We start from the raw sequence: 22,281 nt of genomic DNA, 5'->3' as shown, positions 1-22,281 counted from the left end.
GCTTTCACGGGCCCCTTGAGAAACATTGCTTGAGAGTGTCAGGTCTATCTATGTATACCTCACCCCATTCCCTGTCTTGAGAGCTCATCTACATTGACATTGCTACTCCCACTGCAGTGCTGCACTGACATATCATATGCTTGTAACCCCAGGCTCCATCTTAGAAACTTGGCATTTTACTGACTGGCTCTGTTTAACCATGTTAAAGGGTTGTGATCTGTCATCACAGTGCATTTTCTTCCATACAGATAAGGCTGAGGTTTTTGTAGTGCCCACACTATGGCAAGACATTCCTTTTCTACCACTCCATAGCATTTCTCCCTGGGTTGGAGCCTATGACTGAGATAAACCACTGGGTGCTCTTCTTCCTCTGAAAAAATCTGGCTAAGTACAGCCCCCACCCCATAGTTTGAAGCATCCACCTGCACAACAAATTGTTTGCTATAGTTTGGACTGGCTAACACAGGGGGGTCCTCTCAAAGCTTCCTTAAGCTTCGGAAATGCCTGCTCACATGCTGGGGTCCACACTACCTTATCTGGCCTGTTCTTCCTTGTCAGGTCTCTGAGGGGAGCAGCTATGGTACTATAATCGGGAACAAACTTACTGTAGTACCCTGCTGGCCCTAAAAATGCCCTCACCTGCTTTTTGGTAACAGGTGCAGGCCATGCCTGAATGGCTTCCACTTTGGCAGGTTCTGGCCTTATGTTACCACTCCCCACTCTATGTCGTAGGTGGGAGACCTCTGCCATACCCACCTGACATTTGCTCAGCATAATGGTCAACCCTGCCCTCTGTAGTCTGCCCAGCACCTCCCTGACATGCTGAAGGTGCTCTTTCCAGGAATGGCTGTAGATAGCAATATCATCCATGTAAGCAAGGGAAAACCTCCCTGCTTCTGCTAGGATATTATCTACCAGCTTCTGGAAAGTTGCTGGGGCATTCTCCATCCCAAAGGGCATCTTTGTGAACTCATACAAGCCAAAAGGAGTCACAAAGGCTGAATTCTCTCTAGCACTGGGAGTCAAAGGCACCTGCCAGTAACCCTTAGTAAGATCAATGATTGTAAGATACTTAGCCCCACCCAGCTGCTCTAGGGCCTCATCTATCCTAGGCATGGGGTAAGCATCTGCCTCTGTGTAACTATTTAATTTCCTGTAATCCACACAGAACCTGGTGCTGCCATCCTTCTTTGGCACCAGTACCACTGGGGAGGCCCTGGGACTGTTGGACTCCTGAATCACCCCTAGTTCCAACATCTCCTGTACCTCTACCCTCAGAGTCTGTTTGACTCTCTCAGGCACCCTATAGGGGGCCTGCCTGATAGGCCTTTGGGGTCCTGTATCCACCCGATGCTGCACCATGTGGGTGCTCCCTGGTTTCCCGGTGAACACGACCCTAAACTCCTGCAACACTGCTCGGATTTCTCGAACCTAGGTAGGAGATAGCTGCTGGGACATTGCTACCCCTTCCACTGAGGTGTCAGCCCGAGCCTCACTGAGGAGATCAGTCACAAGATCTCTCTCAGACTCCTCCTGCAATCCACTTCAAATGCTCAGCACAAGGACCTCCCTATCGTGGTAAGGTTACATCATGTTAACATGGTACAATTTGTGCCCCTGCCTTCTATCTAGCAGTTCCACCATGTAGTTAACATCACTTACCTTTCTGACCACCTTGTAGAGTCCCTCCCAAGCTGCTTGAAACTTGTTGTGTCTGACAGGAATGAGAACCATCACCTGCTGCCCTACAGCATACTCTCTAGCTCAAGCATTCCTGTCATACCACACATTTTTCTGTTTTTGGGCTTCTGCTAGGTTCTCCTGGGCCAGGCCCATGAGTTCCTTGAGCCTTGTCCTGAGGTTCAGGACATATGCCACAACAGACTCCTTGTGAGACTCACACTCACCTTCCCACTCGTCTTGAATTAAATCTAGAGGTCCCCCTCACTCTGCCCATACAGCAACTCAATGGGTGAAAAACCTGTAGATTCCTGGGGAACCTCTCTGTAAGCAAACAACAGATGGGGCAAATATTTGTCCCATTCCCTCTTAAACTGATCTGCAAATGCCCATAGCATGGACTTGATTGTAGAGTTTAACCTCTCAACAAGACCATTAGTCTGGGAATGGTAGGAGGTGGTCTTCATGTGCTTCACCCCACAGGACTTCCACAGACAAGCCAGCAGGTCTGAATAAAATTGGCACCTCTGTCAGACAGTATTTCCTTTGGGAAACCTACACTGCTGAAAATCTCTACCAAAGCATTTGCCACCTTCTCGACCTCAGTGGAGGACAAAGCCACTACCTCAGGGTATCGTGTAGCATAATCTACAATCACTAGAATACACTTTTTCCTTGTGGAACTTCGGGTACTCAGAGGACCCACAATATCCATACCTACCCTCTGAAATGGCTCCTCAATCACAGACAAAAGCATAGAAGGAGCTCTCACCTTGTCTCCTGTCTTGCCTACCTTTTGGCACTGCTCACATGTCCTGCAGTACCCTGTTACATCTCTGGAAATTCCAGGCCAATAGAAGTTTTGCATAATACACCTCTTTGTACATTTTTTTCCCATATCACCTGCAAAGGAAATATCATGGGCTATGGCTAGAAGCTCCAGATGGTAAGCTCTAAGCACTACCAACTGCTATACTCTCTCACCTTCTATCCCTCCCTCAGGGTCCACTCTTTGTATAGTAACCCTTTGTCCCAATATACCGATTCCCTCTTCCTTGAGAATCAGGTGTCTCCCTAGCTACCTTCCTCAGGCCTTGCAATGTGGGGTCTGAGAGCTGAGACTGTCTCAGCTCTCTCCTTGTAACCCTTCCCAGCTCCTCTTCCACAGGAAGTTTGGCATTCTCTGACAGTGGTGCCTCACTGTCAGCCTGGATACTACTACTCACCTCTACCTTTGCAGTTACCCTGTCCAAGGGAACATCAGTACCCACAAGCAGCTGTGGCTCACATTCAGTCTCACTGCTACAGCATAGCTCACTACCTGAAGTAACCATCTCAGCAGTCCTGGCCGCAAGTATGCAGCCTGTCTGGGTCTCCCCCAGGCTACCAGACCCACATGCTTGTCTCCTAGCCTCATTGCATGTTACTGCATAATACATAGTACTGCCTCATCCAAATCATTCCCTCTCAGGACATCTGCAGGATGGTAGTTCCATGCCCCTGTTGTCTCAAGACAACCCACTGTTGGCATTTTGTCTTTCCCACTTACTGGCTCCCTCACCTTTGGTTCCCCACCTTGCCTCCGTGGACATCTGTATGCCCCATGGCCCCAATGGTTGCATTCAAAACATTTAACCCTAGCTCCTGGATGTGTACCTAGACTAGTGGCTTCCCCTGCTACTGGCGGAATCTGTTGGGGCTGATTTAGTCCCATGAGCAGTACTGGGGGTCCCTTTCCTGTGCAGGGATGCCCTGTTTACTAGGTATAGGTCTCCCTTCATTCCCAACTCTTCTGAGGTAGCACACTGTCTATCAGCTAACCAGATCCTCATGTCCTCAGGCAAAGTGCTAAGGGCTTGTTCCCTTACCAAAAGGTCTGCCAGCCCTTTAAACGTGGTGACCTGACATCCACTCACCCAGCTATGAAAATAAGTGCTCAGTTCAGCAACATATTCACATACATTTTCATCTGCCTTGCGTCTATGCTCAGAAAACTTTTTCCTACACATTTCAGTTGTTAGCTTAAAACATTCCAACAAGTGTCTTTTTACAGCAGTATAATCAAAACAGTCAGTGTCATGCATTTTTGCTAAGGAAGTTACTGCTTTACCATGGAGTAAGGGAGTCAGGAACCGTACCCAGAACCCTTGGTCAACTTCATACTGTTTACATACCCGCTCAAACAAATGAATGAAGCTATCAAAATTATCCCCCTCTTTAAACTGTGGAAGAAATTTACTGAGCTTTTGTGCTTCTGGGGTCCAGTTACTCCCTTCCCCATTACCTCCATGACTCTGGCAAAGAGTCAGCATTTCCCTCTCATGCCTCCTATGACGTTCATTTTCCTCAGCTTGTAGACTCCTCATTTTCTCAGTTGCCTCTAGTTCCATACGCCTGGCCTCCAACTCAAGTCTCTTTAACTCCAGCTAGATTTTTAAGTCCACTGCAGAAAGGTTGAGCTGTCCATTCTCTGAGGATATTGTATCTCCACTGTCAGTCTGATTGTCCTCCATGCTGCTGTTTTCTGATGCAGCTGTAACCAAGGCTGCAATCAGGTCTGCCTTAGTCAGGTTTCCATGCACCAGTCCCCGAGCCTGACAAATCTCCGCCAGCTGGCACCTTGTCAGCTTTCCATACTCCTCTGCTGCCATGCTGCCTGATCACCCTGACTAACACTAACACTAAGTTAACAAAAGAAATAAAACAATTGTGATCTAAACTCTGAGTATACACTGTGTGGCTGTTTTAGAGTACAAAACACTTTTAGAGATCATTGTACATAAGCTACAGGAATTTGTTCTACCCACACCACTACAAGCCAATTAGTGTTTGCCAACTAATCAATATGTGATGTGGATCCCACCAGAGCAAACCAATATGTGATAGGATATCCCAATCACTGCCACCAATATGTGATAGCATATCCCAACCACTGCCACCAATATTTGATAGGATATCCCAACCACTGCCACCAATATGTGATGCCTGTGCCCTGGCCCAGCAATCAAGGAGCATCAATCCTCATCACTGGCACCAGAGAGGGCGACTCCTAGGAGAGGAAAGGATTACTAATACACACAGTAAAGTACAATTTCTCTTAAGAGCACACAGAGAACACAGTCATCTGGGGCTGGTTGCTCCCTTGCTCTCCATGTCCCCAATAAGACTCCCCACTGGCACAGCTATAGGGTCCAGATCTCAGCCTAGCTGACAAGCTGACCTCCAGTACCCTCTCTGTCCAACCAGTGCTTCGCGTCCCTGCCCATGTAGCTGACACACACCCACACTTTGAGATAAGTATTTATACAACTTCACAGACACTCCTGGGAAAGGCTGACTAGTTTCTCCAGCTATGCCCCTTTACCCAGACTATACGGTAGTAATTACTGTCACCACCAGCTTAATATAATTATCAACTACCAAAAGGCCCTTGAAAGGGTGTCCAATTATTACTGTGCAATATTATTATCCAATTGGTAATGTGACTATTCAGTCTAAGGCTTATTAGAGTGGCCTATTATGATAACCTCTATAAATATGCAATGTACTCCAGAGCCTACTTCTCTACACAAACCAGCCACAGGTAAAGGTTTCAGAATATTTAATAATAAATAATTAAAACACAAGACAATACTACTACACCACAGAGATATCTAAGAGTTCAGAGATCACATATACTCTTAAAATAATACAGTAGGACAGGTCTGATGTCGAAAGAAAAACAATCTAACTTTCTAATCTTTAGCTAATCTTAAGAGAAAACACTTACATACATAAAGCATAAGCAGTGCTGAGTTAGAAGTCCAAGATCAAAATGCTCCTCTCTATCTCTCACTCAACAATATTTTTTAAACACTAACCAACAGCTCTCTAAGGCCCTCCCAAATTACATCATTTTGACGCTTAGTCTGGAGTTCCCAGGCCACAGACTGCATTATTAACAAGCTAACACCTGCTCAGGAGACTACAACAATAAAAGGCATTTCACATATACACTCTAGCAGAAACCAGAGCAATAAAGCACCATCCACATGTAAATTCTGGCCCTTAACTTTAACCTTACAACAATAGACATGAGACTTTCATCCAGACTCACTGGAGCTGACTTGTAAAACATCAAAGAGATTCATAAGATCTTTTCAACTTCAAAGGACACATTTGAAATGCTTGGTTTGGTTTTCCTTACAGAAGATGGCAATGTTGCAACAATCTTGAAGTTCACATTTTACAGTGTTTTCTTTCATTTAAAAACACAAGCCTGTATTTTACATTTATTTATACAATTTATAGAATTATGTATCAAATTCTATTTGACTAGGCTGACAGCCTTCACTCATCTTCCTCCAATCTTCACATCTCTTCCTCCCTGGGAACTCAAGCAAGGCTTTCAAGGGCCCCTTGAGAAACATCGCTTGAGAGTGTCAGGTCTATCTATGTGTACCTTACCCCATTCCCTGTCTTGAGAGCTCATCTACATTGACATTGCTACTCCCACTGCGGTGCTGCACTGACATATCATATGCTTGTAACCCCAGGCTCTATCTTAGCAACTTGGCATTTTGCTGACTGGCTCTGTTTAATCATGTTAAAGGGTTGTGATCTGTCATCACAGTGAATTTTCTTCCATACAGATAAGGCTGAGTGCCCACACTATGGCTAGACATTCCTTTTCTACCACTGCATAGCATTTCTCCCTGGGTTGGAGCCTATGACTGAGATAAACCACTGGGTGCTCTTCTTCCTCTGAAGAAATCTGGCTAAGTACAGCCCCCACCCCATAGTTTGAAGCATCCACCTGCACAACAAATTGTTTGCTATAGTTTGGACTGGCTAACACAGGGGGGTCCTCCCAAAGCTTCCTTAAGCTTCGGAAATGCCTGCTCACATGCTGGGGTCCACACTACCTTACCTGGCCTGTTCTTCCTTGTAAGGTCTGTGAGGGGAGCAGCTATGGTACTATAATCGGGAACAAACTTTCTGTAGTACCCTGCTGGCCCTAAAAATGCCCTCACCTGCTTTTTGGTAACAGGTGCAGGCCATGCCTGAATGGCTTCCACTTTGGCAGATTCTGGCCTTATGTTACCACTCCCCACTCTATGTCCTAGGTAGGAGACCTCTGCCATACCCACCTGACATTTGCTTAGCTTAGTGGTCAACCCTGCCCTCTGTAGTCTGCCCAGCACCTCCCTGACATGCTGAAGGTGCTCTTGCCAGGAATGGCTGTAGATAGCAATATCATCCATGTAAGCAAGGGAAAACCTTACTGCTCCTGCTAGGATATTATCTACCAGCCTCTGGAAAGTTGCTGGGGCATTCTCCACCCCAAAGGGCATCTTTGTGAACTCATACAAGCCAAAAGGAGTCACAAAGGCTGAATTCTCTCTATCACTGGGAGTCAAAGGCACCTGCCAGTAACCCTTGGTAAGATCAATGGTTGTAAGATACTTAGCCCCACCCAGCTGCTCTAGGGCCTCATCTATCCTAGGCATGGGGTAAGCATCTGCCTCTGTGTAACTATTTAATTTCCTGTAATCCACACAGAACTTGGTGCTGCCATCCTTCTTTGGCACCAGTACCACTGGGGAGGCCCTGGGACTGTTGGACTCCTGAATCACCCCTAGTTCCAACATCTCCTGTACCTCTACCCTCAGAGTCTGTTTGACTCTCTCAGGCACCCTATAGGGGGCCTGCCTGATAGGTCTTTGGGGTCCTGTATCCACCTGGTGCTGCACCAGGTGGGTGCTCCCTGGTTTCCCGGTGAACATGACCCTAAACTCCTGCAACACTGCTCGGATTTCTCAAACCTAAGGTAGGAGATAGCTGCTGGGACATTGCTACCCCTTCCACTGAGGTGTCAGCCCGAGCCTCACTGAGGAGATCAGTCACAAGATCTCTCTCAGACTCCTCCTGCAATCCACTTCAAATGCTCAGCACAAGGACCTCCCTATCGTGGTAAGGTTACATCATGTTAACATGGTACAATTTGTGCCCCTGCCTTCTATCTAGCAGTTCCACCATGTAGTTAACATCACTTACCTTTCTGACCACGTTGTAGAGTCCCTCCCAAGCTGCTTGCAACTTGTTGTGTCTGACAGGAATGAGAACCATCACCTGCTGCCCTACAGCATACTCTCTAGCTCAAGCATTCCTGTCATACCACACCTTTTTCTGTTTTTGGGCTTCTGCCAGGTTCTCCTGGGCCAGGCCCATGAGTTCCCTGAGCCTTGTCCTGAGGTTCAGGACATATGCCACAACAGACTCCTTGTGAGACTCACACTCACCTTCCAACTCGTCTCGAATTAAATCTAGAGGTCCCCCTCACTCTATGCCCATACAGCAACTCAATGGGTGAAAAACCTGTAGATTCCTGGGGAACCTCTCTGCAAGCAAACAACAGATGGGGCAAATATTTGTCCCATTCCCTCTTAAACTGATCTGCAAATGCCCATAGCATGGACTTGATTGTAGAGTTTAACCTCTCAACAAGACCATTAGTCTGGGGATGGTAGGGGGTGGTCTTCATGTGCTTCACCCCACAGGACTTCCACAGACAAGCCAGCAGGTCTGACATAAAATTGGCACCTCTGTCAGACAGTATTTCCTTTGGGAAACCTACACTGCTGAAAATCTCTAGCAAAGCATTTGCCACCTTCTCGACCTCAATGGAGGACAAAACCACTGCCTCAGGGTATCGTGTAGCATAATCTACAATCACTAGGATACACTTTTTCCCTGTGGAACTTGGGGTACTCAGAGGACCCACAATATCCATACCTACCCTCTGAAATGGCTCCTCAATCACAGGCAAAAGCATAGAAGGAGCTCTCACCTTGTCTCCTGCCTTGTCTACCTTTTGGCACTGCTCACATGTCCTGCAGTACCCTGTTACATCTCTGGAAATTCCAGGCCAATAGAAGTTTTGCATAATAGGCCTCTTTGTACATTTTATTCCCATATCACCTGCAAAGGGAATATCATGGGCTATGGCTAGAAGCTCCAGATGGTAAGCTCTAAGCACTACCAACTGCTATACTCTCTCACCTTCTATCCCTCCCTCAGGGGTCCACTCTTTGTATAGTAACCCTTAGTCCCAGTATACCGATTCCCCCTTCCTTGAGAATCAGGTGTCTCCCTAGCTACCTTCCTCAGGCCTTGCAATGTAGGGTCTGAGAGCTGAGACTGTCTCAGCTCTCTCCTTGTAACCCTTCCCAGCTCCTCTTCCACAGGAAGTTTGGCATCCTCTGACAGTGGTGCCTCACTGTCAGCCTGGATACTACTACTCACCTCTACCTTTGCAGTTACCCTGTTCAAGGGAACATCAGTACCTACAAGCAGCTGTGGCTCACATTCATTCTCACTGCTACATCATAGCTCACTCCGTGAAGTAACCATCTCAGCAGTCCTGGCTGCAAGTATGCAGCCTGTCTGGGTCTCCCCAGGCTACCAGACCCACATGCGTGTCTCCTAGCCTCATTGCATGTAACTGCATAATACATAGTACTGCCTCATCCAAATCATTCCCTCTCAGGACATCTGCAGGATGGTACTTCCATGCCCCTGTTGTCTCAAGACAATGCACTGTTGGCATTTTGTCTTTCCCACTTACTGGCTCCCTCACCTTTGGTTCCCCACCTTGCCTCCGTGGACATCTGTATGCCCCATGGCCCCAATGGTTGCATTCAAAACATTTAACCCTAGCTCCTGGATGTGTACCTAGACTAGTGGCTTCCCCTGCTACTGGCAGAATCTGTTGGGGCAGATTTAGTCCCATGAGCAGTACTGGGGGTCCCTTTCCTGTGCAGGGCTGCCATGTTTGCTAGGTATAGGTCTCCCTTCTTTCCCAACTCTTCTGAGGTAGCACACTGTCTATCAGCTAACCAGATCCTCATGTCCTCAGGCAAAGTGCTAAGGGCTTGTTCCCTTACCAAAAGGTCTGCCAGCCCTTTAAACGTGGTGACCTGACATCCACTCACCCAGCTATGAAAATAAGTGCTCAGTTCAGCAACATATTCACATACGTTTTCATCTGCCTTGCGTCTATGCTCAGAAAACTTTTTCCTACACATTTCAGGTGTTAGCTTAAAACATTACAACAAGTGTCTTTTTACAGCAGTATAATCAAAACAGTCAGTGTCATGCATTTTTGCTAAGGAAGTTACTGCTTTACCATGGAGTAAGGGAGTCAGGAACCGTACCCAGAACCCTTGGTCAACTTCATACTGTTTACATACCCGCTCAAACATATGAATGAAGCTATCAAAATGATCCCCCTCTTTAAACTGTGGAAGAAATTTACTGAGCTTTTGTGCTTCTGGGGTCCAGTTACTCCCTTCCCCATTACCTCCATGACTCTGGCAAAGAGTCAGCCTTTCCCTCTCATGCCTCCTCTGACGTTCATTTTCCTCAGCTTGTAGACTCCTCATTTTCTCAGCTGCTTTTAGTTCCATACGCCTGGCCTCCAACTCAAGTCTCTTTAACTCCAGCTGGATTTTTAAGTCCACTGCAGAAAGGTTGAGCTGTCCATTTTCTGAGGATATTGTATCTCCACTGTCAGTCTGATTGTCCTCCATGCTGCTGTTTTCTGATGCAGCTGTAACCAAGGCTGAAATCAGGTCTGCCTTAGTCAGGTTTCCATGCACCAGTCCCCTAGCCTGGCACATCTCTGCCAGCTGGCTCCTTGTCAGCTTTTCATACTCCTCTGCTGACATGCTGCCTGATCACCCTGACTAACACTAACACTAAGTTAACAAAAGAAATAAAACAACTGTGATCTAAGCTCTGAATATACACTTTGTGGCTGTTTTAGAGTACAAAACACTTTTAGAGATCACTGTAGATAAGCTACGGGAATTTGTTCTATCCACACCACTACAAGCCAATTAGTGTTTGCCAACTAATCAATATGTGATGTGGATCCCACCACAGCAAACCAATATGTGATAGGATATCCCAACCACTGCCACCAATATGTGATAGCATATCCCAACCACTGCCACCAATATGTGATAGGATATCCCAACGACTGCCACCAATATGTGATGCCCGTGCCCTGGCCCAGCAATCAAGGAGCCTCAATCCTCATCACTGGCACCAGAGAGGGCAACTCCTAGAAGAGGAAAGGATAACTAATGCACACAGTAAAATACAATTTCTCTTAAGAGCACACAGAGATCACAGTCATCTGGGGCTGGTTGCTCCCTTGCTCTCTATGTCCCCAATAAGACTCCCCACTGGCACAGCTATAGGGTCCAGATCTCAGCCTAGCTGACAAGCTGACCTCCAGTACCCTCTCTGTCCAACCAGTGCTTCGTGTCCCTGCCCAGGTAGCTGACACACACCCACACTTTGAGATAAGTATTTATACAACTTCACAGACACTCCTGAGAAAGGCTGACATAGTTTCTCCAGCTATGCCCCTTTACCCAGACTATACGGTAGTAATTACTGTCACCACCAGCTTAATATAATTATCAACTACCAAAAGGCCCTTGAAAGGGTGTCCAATTATTACTGTGCAATATTATTATCCAATTGGTAATGTGACTATTCAGTCTAAGGCTTATTAGAGTGGCCTATTATGATAACCTCTATAAATATGCAATGTACTCCAGAGCCTACTTCTCTACACAAACCAGCCACGGGTAAAGGTTTCAGAATATTTAATAATAAATAATTAAAACACAAGACAATACTACTACACCACAGAGATATCTAAGAGTTCAGAGATCACACATACTCTTAAAATAATACAGTGGGACAGGTCTGATGTCAAAGAAAAACACTTAATCTAACTTTCGAATCTTTAGCTAATCTTAAGAGAAAACACTTACATACATAAAGCATAAGCAGTGCTGAGTTAGATGTCTAAGATCAAAATGCTCCTCTCTATCTCTCACTCAACAATATTTTTTAAACACTAACCAAAAGCTCTCTAAGGCCCTCCCAAATTACATCATTTTGACACTTAGTCTGGAGTTTCCAGGCCACAGACTGCATTATTAACAAGCTAACACCTGCTCAGGAGACTACAACAATAAAAGGCATTTCACATATACACTCTAGCAGAAACCAGAGCAATAAAGCACCTTCCATATGTAAATTCTGGCCCTTAACTTTAACTGTACAACAATAGAGATGAAACATTCATCCAGACTCACTGGAGCTGACTTGTAAAACATCAAAGAGATTCATAAGATCTTTTCAACTTCAGAAGACACATTTGAAATGCTTGGTTTGGTTTTCCTTACAGCAGATGGCAATGTTTCAACAATCTTGAAGTTCACATTTTACAGTGTTTTCTTTCATTTAAAAACACAAGCCAGTATTTTACATTTATTTATACAATTGATAGAATTATGTATCAAATTCTATTTGACTAGGCTGGCAGCCTTCGCCCATCTTCCTCCAATCTTCACATGGGGATAGTGAATCAAGAAGTACAATGGATTAACAAGGAGTAAGTAATTACAGCTATGAAAAGGATAAAGAATGTAAAGGTTGCTGGTCAAGATGACATACCTGTGGAAGCATGGAGGTGTTTAGGAGAGATGTCAGTGGAGTTTTTAACCAGATTGTTTAATGAAATCTTGGAAAGTGAGAGAATGCCTGAGGAGTGGAGAAGAAGTGTTTTGGTACTAATTTTAAAGTATAAGGGTAATGTACACAGTTGCACTAACTGTAGAGGTTTAAAATTGATTAGTCACAACATCAAGTTATGGGAAAGAGTAGTGAAAGCTAGGTTATGAAGGGAGGTGATGATTAGTGAGCAGCAGTATGGTTTCATGCCAGGAAAGGGCACTACAGATGCAATATTTCCTCTGACGGTGTTGCTGGAGAAGTATAGAGAGGATCAGAAGGAGTTGCATTGTGTCTTTGTGGACTTGGAGAAAACATATGACAAGATAACTATAGAGGAGCTGTAGTATTGTATGAGAAAGTCAGGACTGGCAGAGAAGTATGTAAGAGTGTTACAGGATATGTACAAGGGTAGTGTGATAGTGGTAAGGTCTGCGGTAGGAGTGACAGATGCATTTAAGGTGTAGGTGGGATTACATCAAGGACCAGCTCTGAGCTCTTTCTTATTTGCAATGGTGATGGGCAGGTTGACAGATGAGATCAGACAGGAGTCCCTGTGGACTATGATGTTGGCAGATGACATTGTGATCTGTAGTGAGAGTAGGGAACAGGTTGACGAGACCTTGGAGAGGTGGAGATATGCTCTAGAAAGGAGAGGAATGAAAGTCAGCAAGATTACGACTGTATATATGTGTGTGAATGAGTGGGAGAATAGAGGCATGATGAGGATGCAGGGAATAGAGTTGGCAAAAGTGGATGAGTTTCAATGCTTGGGCTCAACAGTTCAGAGTAATGGTAGTGTGCAAGAGAGGTGAAGAAGAGAGTACAGACATGGTGGAGTGGGTGAAGAAGAGTGCCAGGAGTGATTTGTTACAGACGGGTACCAGCAAGAGTGAAAGAGAAGGTTTACAAGAGGTTAGTGAGACCAGTTATGTTATATGGGCTGGAGATTGTGGCATTGATAAAAAGACAAGAGTCAGAGATGTAAGTGGCAGAGTTAAAGATGTTAAGATTTGCATTGGGTGTGACAAGGATGGACAGAATAAGGAATCAGTATATTACAACATCAGCTTAGGTTGGATGGTTTGGAGACAAATATATACATACATATTATATATATATATATATATATATATATACACACACACACACACACACACACACACACACACACACACACACACACACACACACACACACACACATATGTCATTTGAATTTTGATAGACATTTTTATTAGTTTTTAGTTTTTTATCCCTTTAAGGGGTGTGAATGCAATTTTAGCATTATTGCCTTTTAGGGTCACGTGACTGCTTTTGGAGGGATATTTAAATGGGGATATGTGTTGTGTTTGATATGTTTCTGAAGAATTCTGTGGATATACTGTGACGAAAGTACTAACATTTTTTGATTAAATTTCTGGTTCATCTGCTTTTTGGTGTTGCCTGGCTCCTTACTTCTCATTGTTTTTGGGGTTTGGAGACAAAGCCAGAGAGGTGAGATCACACTGGTTTTGGACATGTGCTGAGGAGGGATGCTGGGTATATTGGGAGAAGGATGCTAAGGATGGAGCTGCCAGGTAAGAGGAAAAGAGGAAGTCCATAAGGTTTATGGATGTATTGAAAGAGGAAATGCAGGTGGCTTGTGTGACAGAGCAAGCTGCAGAGGACAGGAAGAAATGGAAACAGGTGATCGGATGATCTACTTTGGTGACCCCTAATGGGGACAGCTGAAAGACAAGGAAGAAGACAATGGTGTCCACTATAAAACAAAGCTTTTTAAACATAAAAAGAAATGTTATAAGAATAGTTGTTAGTTAATTATTAAAGTCTGTTTATCAAGCAGGTTTTTGAATTTCAACCACATATTATATGAAGAGGTGATTTTAGATGTTCTTGACTTAATCGTGATAAGTTCAAGATGACAGACTTCAGTTGCCAAGTGTACAAATTCCTTTATAGAAGGAGTAGTCTGATTCTTCCAGTTCTTGGTGATGAATTTTCTTGCTAATGTTAAGATATTCCATAAAAGAAGGTATTTTATTTTTGTGACACAAGTGGGAAGAGGTGTATTAAATAAAATAAGAGATTTGGTCAGCATAAATTTATCATTAAAAACAGACTGTAAGAGAGAATTCATATTATTCCGATATGTTTTGAGTTTTATACATTCATAAAACATATGCTACCAGTCAGCTTTAACCTTTAGTTTACATCTCCAGCATCCTATTTCCTTATTATACATCAGTTCAACTTTATGTGGTCTGATAATGGTTCTATGTAAGAACTTCCAAGAGAATATCCTCCACCTTAGTGATGAAGTAGTTTGTTTTGAAGATTGGAGCATTCATTTTTTAGCATCTTCACTTGGGGAGTTATTATTAACAAGTCTGGGTTACTCCTAATAGCTTTCTCTGTGACATACATACTATTGATTTCTTAAGTACCTTATAAATTTTAGATATAAGTCCCTTTCCAATTATATTCTGATGCATTAGAATAAGGAGTAAATAAATCAATGTGGGGAAATAATTTCTAACTATTGGTTGAATTAAATTAATCTTATGTTCAACTAATTGTCTACAGTTTTGAATTTCTAACCACATATCTTTGCTTAACTCAAACTTATTAATGATATGGTCAACATTTTGTAAATTCTCATTGTCTAGTAATTGATACCAGTATAACATGTTTTTGTCTTTAAATGCAGTCATTGTTGTTAAATTAACTGTATTAATACTATTTTGAGTATAGACAATTGGAAATACAAAGAAAATCCATGCTTTATATTCAGGGTTCCTGAAAATGAAATATTTAAAGGAGGTTATTATCCTATTAATATAGTAAGAGTTAACTGGTTTGTTTTTGTTTTCTATAAAATAGTCTTTTACCAATCAATGAAATGTGTTAGTAGGTATTTTAGTATGATATGCCTTTATTAAATTATTGGATTTACACCAAATGCCTCCCTGAATATTCTTCCATTTGGCATTATATTTGTTATTTAACCAATAAATTATTGTCTTAACAATTGAGGATAAGGAATACAATTCTAAATCTAGAAGACCAATACAACCTGATGTCCAGTCTGCAATGTGATGATTTACAGCTAATATAGGCTTATTAGGAAACCATACAAATCTCAGAAACAAAGAATTATACTCATTTATATTTTCTTGGGGAGTGGGAGAGATAAAGATTGCATTATATATATATATATATATATATATATATATATATATATATATATATATAATTTTAGGAAGGATAATCTCTCTTCCATACTGAAAAAATGTATTCCATTTGTTAAGAGTTTGTTTTATGGAATTTAAGTTATTATTATAATTAAGGGTTATCATGTGGTGGTGGTGCTGCGGTAGCATTGTCGCCTCATAGCAAGACATTGTCCCGTTCGATTCTTAGCTAGAGCGCCTTCTGTGTGGAGGCATACATGAATGGGGTGTGCCTTCGTTGAAGGTTGTGCATCAGGGCTGGTAACCCGGTACGTAAAAATCCACTACCAATCATTAGCGGACCAGAGTTCTGCTGTGGCGACCCCTAACCGGGAAAAGCCGAAAGACACAAACGAATTATAATTAAGGGTTATTATATCTTTAATGTTATCAGACACAATTATCCCTAAGTAAGTGATTTTACCATCTTTCACAATGTATTTATGTAATTTCTTATCTATTTTAGTAATTTCATAATTAACATGTAGTATTTTAGTCTTACTCTCATTAAAACTGAGTCCCAATTTCTTCTAGAATATTTCTATTGCTTGGAATACTGCAATAAGAGAAGAATTGCAATCAGCCAAAGTTAATAGATGTCATCTGCAAATAATTGTATTTTGGGGATTAAATCATTATTTTTAGTATGCCTTTGATGTTTTTATTTGATCATGTATAATTTGCCAAAGGTTCCACAACTAGAGCAAAAAGCAATGGGGACAAGGGACAACCCTGTTTAGAATCTTTAGTAGTTGTGATTGACTGGGAAGTATATGAGCCTATCTTAATGTATGCAAAGGAGTTTTCATAGAGAAGTTTGATTAATTGTAAGAAATTGTTTGAAAAATTACATTCCTCCAGTACTGATAGTAAGTACCCCCAATTAACGAATCAAATGCACTATTGATATCCAGACTAATCAAACTTAGTTTATTTTGTGAATTATTAGTATAATCAATTACTGATTGTATTCTCTTAATATTATCATAGATGTTCCTGCTCATTATATACCCAGTCTGATCATTGTTTATCAACATTGTAAGAAATTGTTTTATTCTAAAGGCATAGATTGCCATGAATACTTTATATCTACATTTAATAATGACATTGGTCTATGCGAAGAACACTGTGTCGAGCTCTTTTCAGGTTTTAAAATTGGGGATATTAGGGTGTGTTTCCAGGATAGCGGTACCTTTGTAAGTCCTTTAACTATTAAAAACACCTCTAGTAAAATGCTCTAAGCATCCTTTGTCATCATTTTGAGTATTGCCATTATTTCCATGTGCTTTATTGGGTTTTAATTCATTAATTTGAATTTTGAGTTGAGACATTTATATAGGCTTGTAAATTGTTTTTATTTGATCCTCTGACAGTCTATTTTTGGTATATATTTTTATAAATGTTTTAATTAGATCTTGTGTGGCCATTCTTGGTTTGTGTTGACTAATCTTATTAAAATGAGACCTGTTGAAAACATCCATAATAGCTTCTATTTCAGTAATCCTCTTTTTACTACTAGAGGAGGATAATTCTTTGATGTGGTTAGAGTTAACACCATTTTTGTTCTAGTATCCACTTTATGCATGGATATAGGATTTATGGAATAATTAGTTATTTTAATCTTTTCTAAATTTATCATAATTTTATGTTGTAAAATTTCTAAATATTAACTGTTTAAGCTATGTATTTCTTCTAAGTTATTATTTCCTTTTTGACTCTCTAATTTTAACTTATCAATTTTCTCCTGTAAATCTATCAATTCTTGTCCTATTATTTCTTTTTTTTTGTGCATACCAACTTGTAATTTTGCCAAAAAGGTATTCTTTTAAAGAGTCGCATACAAAAATCTCTGAGGTGTTACCTGTATTGTTAATTTCAATAAAAGTTTGAATTTCTCTATTAAAGAACTTCTTAAAGTCTTTCATAGTGGTTATATATGCAGGAATCCTTTTAATTGGGATGTTATTACTAGACTTCATTCAATATACATTCAAATGTTATTGTGCTATGATCTGACAGTGGGCAAGAGCTAAAATGTTATCGCATTATGATCTGATAGTGGGTAAGGGACTACTTTAATGTTATCTATTCTACTAGTGATTTCATTTGAAACATATACTCTATTTATTTGTGATTGTGCCCCATGCCTGTGTGAGAAATGTGTAAAGAAGAGTGAGTCTGATACTGAAAACTCATTTATATCTATCATATTGTATAGGTCACTGAACTCCATCAAAGCCTTGACTGAGGCAGGTTTCCTCTTTTTACAGCTAGTGTTGGTATCCTTGTCAGGTAAAATACAATTAAAGTCATCTGCAAAAATAATGTTTCCCTTTGATATTTGTATTATTTCCCCCAACCTTTGTTTAACTGTTTGTATTCCCAATCCAGGTATCCAACAGACATTAATAAAAGTGTATAGTTTACTCTGAATCTTTAAAGTCACTGAACAAAACATGCCTTTTTCATCACTAAATGTATTCAGGATTTTAGTTGGAGGGAAAGAATGTTTCCATAAAATAACCACCCCTCTTCCTTTTTGTTTAAATTGAGAGCTAGTCAATACAGAACAGTGTTTAGTATTAAGTCTGTCCAAATTGTCTTTTATTAAATGTGTTTCCTGTAAAAAAGATAACTCAGGAATTAAATATTTTTAAAAATTTGTATAAACTACCCCTTTTACAAACATTATTTATTCCATTGATATTAACTGATATGCATTTCAACGTGTCAATGCTACCAAAATAGGAAAAAATAAATATTACATATAATACCCTCATAATTTTGTAAATAATATGGTACTGAAAAGCTATAATTATATCTAGTGAACTGCTTACTCATAATATAATTGAGATTGTTAACTTTAAATTTTCTATTAAGAACAGTATACACAAAAAAAATGAATTAATTTGTAAACTACTATATGTGCACTCTTCTTTCCCATCCCCCCTTGGTACTTAGAACTCATGGTTTGAATAGCAATCCTATTCAAACACTACCACCTACCCACAAATAAGTATCTAGCATCACTCTACTACTTCTAAAGTTATTATATATGAAAGGTCTAACTTATTTAGCCAAATTAAAAGGAGTTAGTATATACATAATATTGAGATTATAAACACTCATTTGCTTGCTATAAAACTTATAAACTATAAATCATAGCAGGTGTTGTAGTCATTTGGTTCTATTCCTTTTATAAGAGCTTATATAGTATTATAATAAATCCAATCATTTCTTTCACTTCTGAGGAAAAAAGAGATTAACAAATATAAAAGACAATCCCTGGGATTCATCAAGCTGCCGTGCAGGAATAAGTTATTCCAGCATGGCAGAGACCATTCCTGATCAGCACGGCAGCGTGCCATGCATCTGTCTGAAGGCATACTGCTGTGCTCTAAAACTGACATGGCTCTGTGTACGAGTGCAGGGTGTGTGTGTGAGAGCAGAGCACTCACAATTTACATTCCCCCTGCACTTCAGAATTGCCTTTCAGCAATTTAAAATGAGTGAGAACACTCGTAACACCCCCAATCCATCAGGATAACAAATCTGGTCAAAGCCATAAGGGACAATCATCCCTACTAAGACAAATGTTGTCAGAATAACAGAAGTAGCATAAGCACATAGCGCACACCTCCCAACCCATCAGAGTAAGGAATGCGAACAAAGCCAAAATGGACAATCATCCCACAAAGCAGAAAGTTGACAGAATAACAGGTTCAGCATTAACAGGGATATTCTGAAGGGTACAAATAAAATAACACAACAAATAATTATTTTTTTAATAAATGCGATAAAGTTTAAGCGTAGCTGTGTGGGTGTGCTCGTTGCTTAGCTATGCTTAGTCCACCTTAAACAGCGGAAGAAGTTAAATAGCAAGAGACATCCAACACAAGCTGTATTTCAATAGTGTAGTGGTTAGAGTGTATGCTTTCCAAGCAACCATTCCCGGTTCGATCCCCACTATAACCAATTTGCATTTTACATGTGAAAGCAGTACATAAACATTTAGTTTTATAATTAGCTACTAAATAATATATATTTGTTACCCAGAGTACTGTATTAGGTCCAGATGTGAGATGTCAGTCTAATAAAGTTGTGAAACCCTCATATAAACACAAGTGCCCCATACAGTATAGTCACACATGAATAAATGCAATGAAAGCACATTGGGGGATGTCAGGGACAGTAAACAAATTTATAACATGTAATGAATGACGAATCAATGCCATACAGCAGATAGTCTATTAAATGAAAAATAAGCAATGCTAAGCATTGCACAGCTCTGCTTACCAGGTGTAAGCATTGTGTAACTATGACTTAGGTTCATAGGTTCATAGGTTTATACTAGGCTATCTGCCCTAAGGCATTTATAAGCCTAGCCCAAAGTTTTGTGGCTTACGCCACCCCTTATATGAAAAAATACTGTGCCCATTAGTTTGTTGTGCCTCTGTCCAGCAGTGACACAGAGATGATTCCCGGGGTAAACCTATGATCTCCCATCCACAGGTCAAGATTTCTCTTGAACAGAGCCAGCGAGGTGCTCTTCCTCACATGGACCGGGATTTTATTCCACAGCATAGGGAGTATCTGAGTGATAAATCTATCCCTCCAGCATGTCCTATTTATATCCGTGCTAAGGTTTAAGTCGCTTGCTCTAGTAGTTTTGGTGGATTTGGATTTTTTGAGGTGGAGCATGTCCATTAATTCCGGGTTGGACATGGCCTTGTATGTCAGGCACATGTCACCTCTGAGCAGACGGTATGTGACTGAATAGAGCTGGAGTTTCTTCAATCTGGCAGCATATGACAGATTTTGGAGTCCCTTTATCCTTTTGGTGAGGAACTTTTGGGGTCTCTCCAATTGCTGCAGATGTCGGGTGAGATACATCCCGAATGGGGCATTGTACTCGATCATTGGTCTGATAAGTGAAGAGTACAGGGGAACAATGACCTCACTAGATCTGGATGTGAATGCCTTCATGATCAGGTGGGCAATGTAGAAGGTCTTTCTAACCACTTTAGCAACATGAGTGTCAAACGAAGACTGCTAAGCAATGAGTAACCTAGCTAAGTGGATTTGCCCATTTGTAATCAGTGCTGAACCTGTCCCTTTAAGCACTGCCAACCTTTGCTAAGCAGGTTTGCGCCTAGTTTAGCTTAGCTCAGCATATTCAAAACCATCCAATCACAGCAAAGGGTGGGTAATCAGCTGTATTTAAACCCCACAGGCAGGAATACAGCTCATAACTGGTTGCAGCTTCCCTACTGTAGGCAGTATGGCAGGAGTTGCTGAGGGCATGCGCTTCCGTGCGCAGTGCTGGGGCATACAGGAGTCCAAGGTCATGGTAGTACTCTTGGTACAAAACCATGATGAGAGACTGCTGCAGGCCAGTACCAAGGCTCCCAATATAAAGTTGAAGCCTGGGACCATCTTGCCCGTGATCTCACCAGTGCCACTAGTATCCCTTGGACTGGTGAGTAGGTCCGGTACCACTATGCTGACTTGAAGTGGAGAAAGAGGGAGCTTTTGGATGAGTGGGTCCAAGAAGCAAGGCAGAGGGGTGATGTCCCAGCAGTGTGTAAGTACTCATACCAATAACTGTTTACTAATGTCTAGCCTGTGTATATGATGGATAGGTATGCCTAAATATTTCTCTATTTCCCTTACAGCTACAGCTGAGCAGGATGTGACTCAGGAAGCCCATGCTAGCAGATTGCAAAAGCTGTGTCGCGAGGCTGGTGAGTAACAATCCTGTTTGTAGTAGTCATACCAAATAAATATAAAGTAGTAGAAAGTCACCTGGCAGTATAAAATTGTGTATGGGTTGTACTGAATAAACCAGACAATATAGCAGCAATAGTCTCATATAGGTCATATTTAACTAAAACTATAACTGCCTGGCAATAAAGCTCTAAATCCTGGACTGGTTGTGTTTACTCTGGTATTGTACGGCATTTATTGTTGCACTCTCTGAATAGTAATGTGTTAACCACTGTTACCGAGACTGTGCTACATAAAAAAATGCCTAGGAATGTCTGTATAAGACTGTTGTAACTACAAGATCAGATTCTACAACCAAGAGAGACTTAGATAGAAAACACTGAAAAGATAGACAGCAATATCCAAATAGCACACTCTGCTGAAACTTAAAATTGTATTGTTAGCAGACACAGCCATGGTTCGAATCCTGGGAGTGGTAGTAAGCTGTATGCATAATCATACATCTCAACTGTACAGAATGTCCAGATAATTGGCTCATACTTTCTGCCTGTTCCTCTGTCCCCCTGGCAAATCAGTGGGATGATCTTGGAATTGTAGTCACTAAATAATAACATACATTTGATTTTCAGACCTCAAAACCTTCATAAAATGTATATTAAAACAAATCCTGTCACTCTAGCAACTCTCCAAGTTTATGAGAGCAATATTCAAAATATGTCCCTATTTGTACTCCCATGTTGTAAAGCTTTGTCCAGAGTGTGTGCATGAAGAGACTGAGAGGTATGTGCACAATATTAACCCGGAATCTGGGAATATGTGTAGAAACAGTCAGGTAGTGTTAACAAACATTCCCTCCACAGGTCTGTCAGATAAGAAAACTGTGCCTGCCAATAAAGATTTAAATCCTGGACTGGTAGTGTTTTCTCTGGTATTGTATGGCCTGACATGTAGCATTCAGTAGCATCTGATATCAGAATAGTACTGTTGTGTCAACCATTGTTTCTCACAATGTGCTACATAAAAATATGTCTAGGAATGTCTGTATATGTCTGTTGTAATTACAAGGT

This window comes from Protopterus annectens, chromosome 3.part0, assembly GCF_019279795.1.
Source record: "Protopterus annectens isolate FY-2018-M chromosome 3.part0, PAN1.0, whole genome shotgun sequence".
In the NCBI taxonomy this organism is placed as follows: Eukaryota; Metazoa; Chordata; order Ceratodontiformes; family Protopteridae; genus Protopterus; species Protopterus annectens.
Note: the sequence above shows the minus strand (reverse complement) of the source record.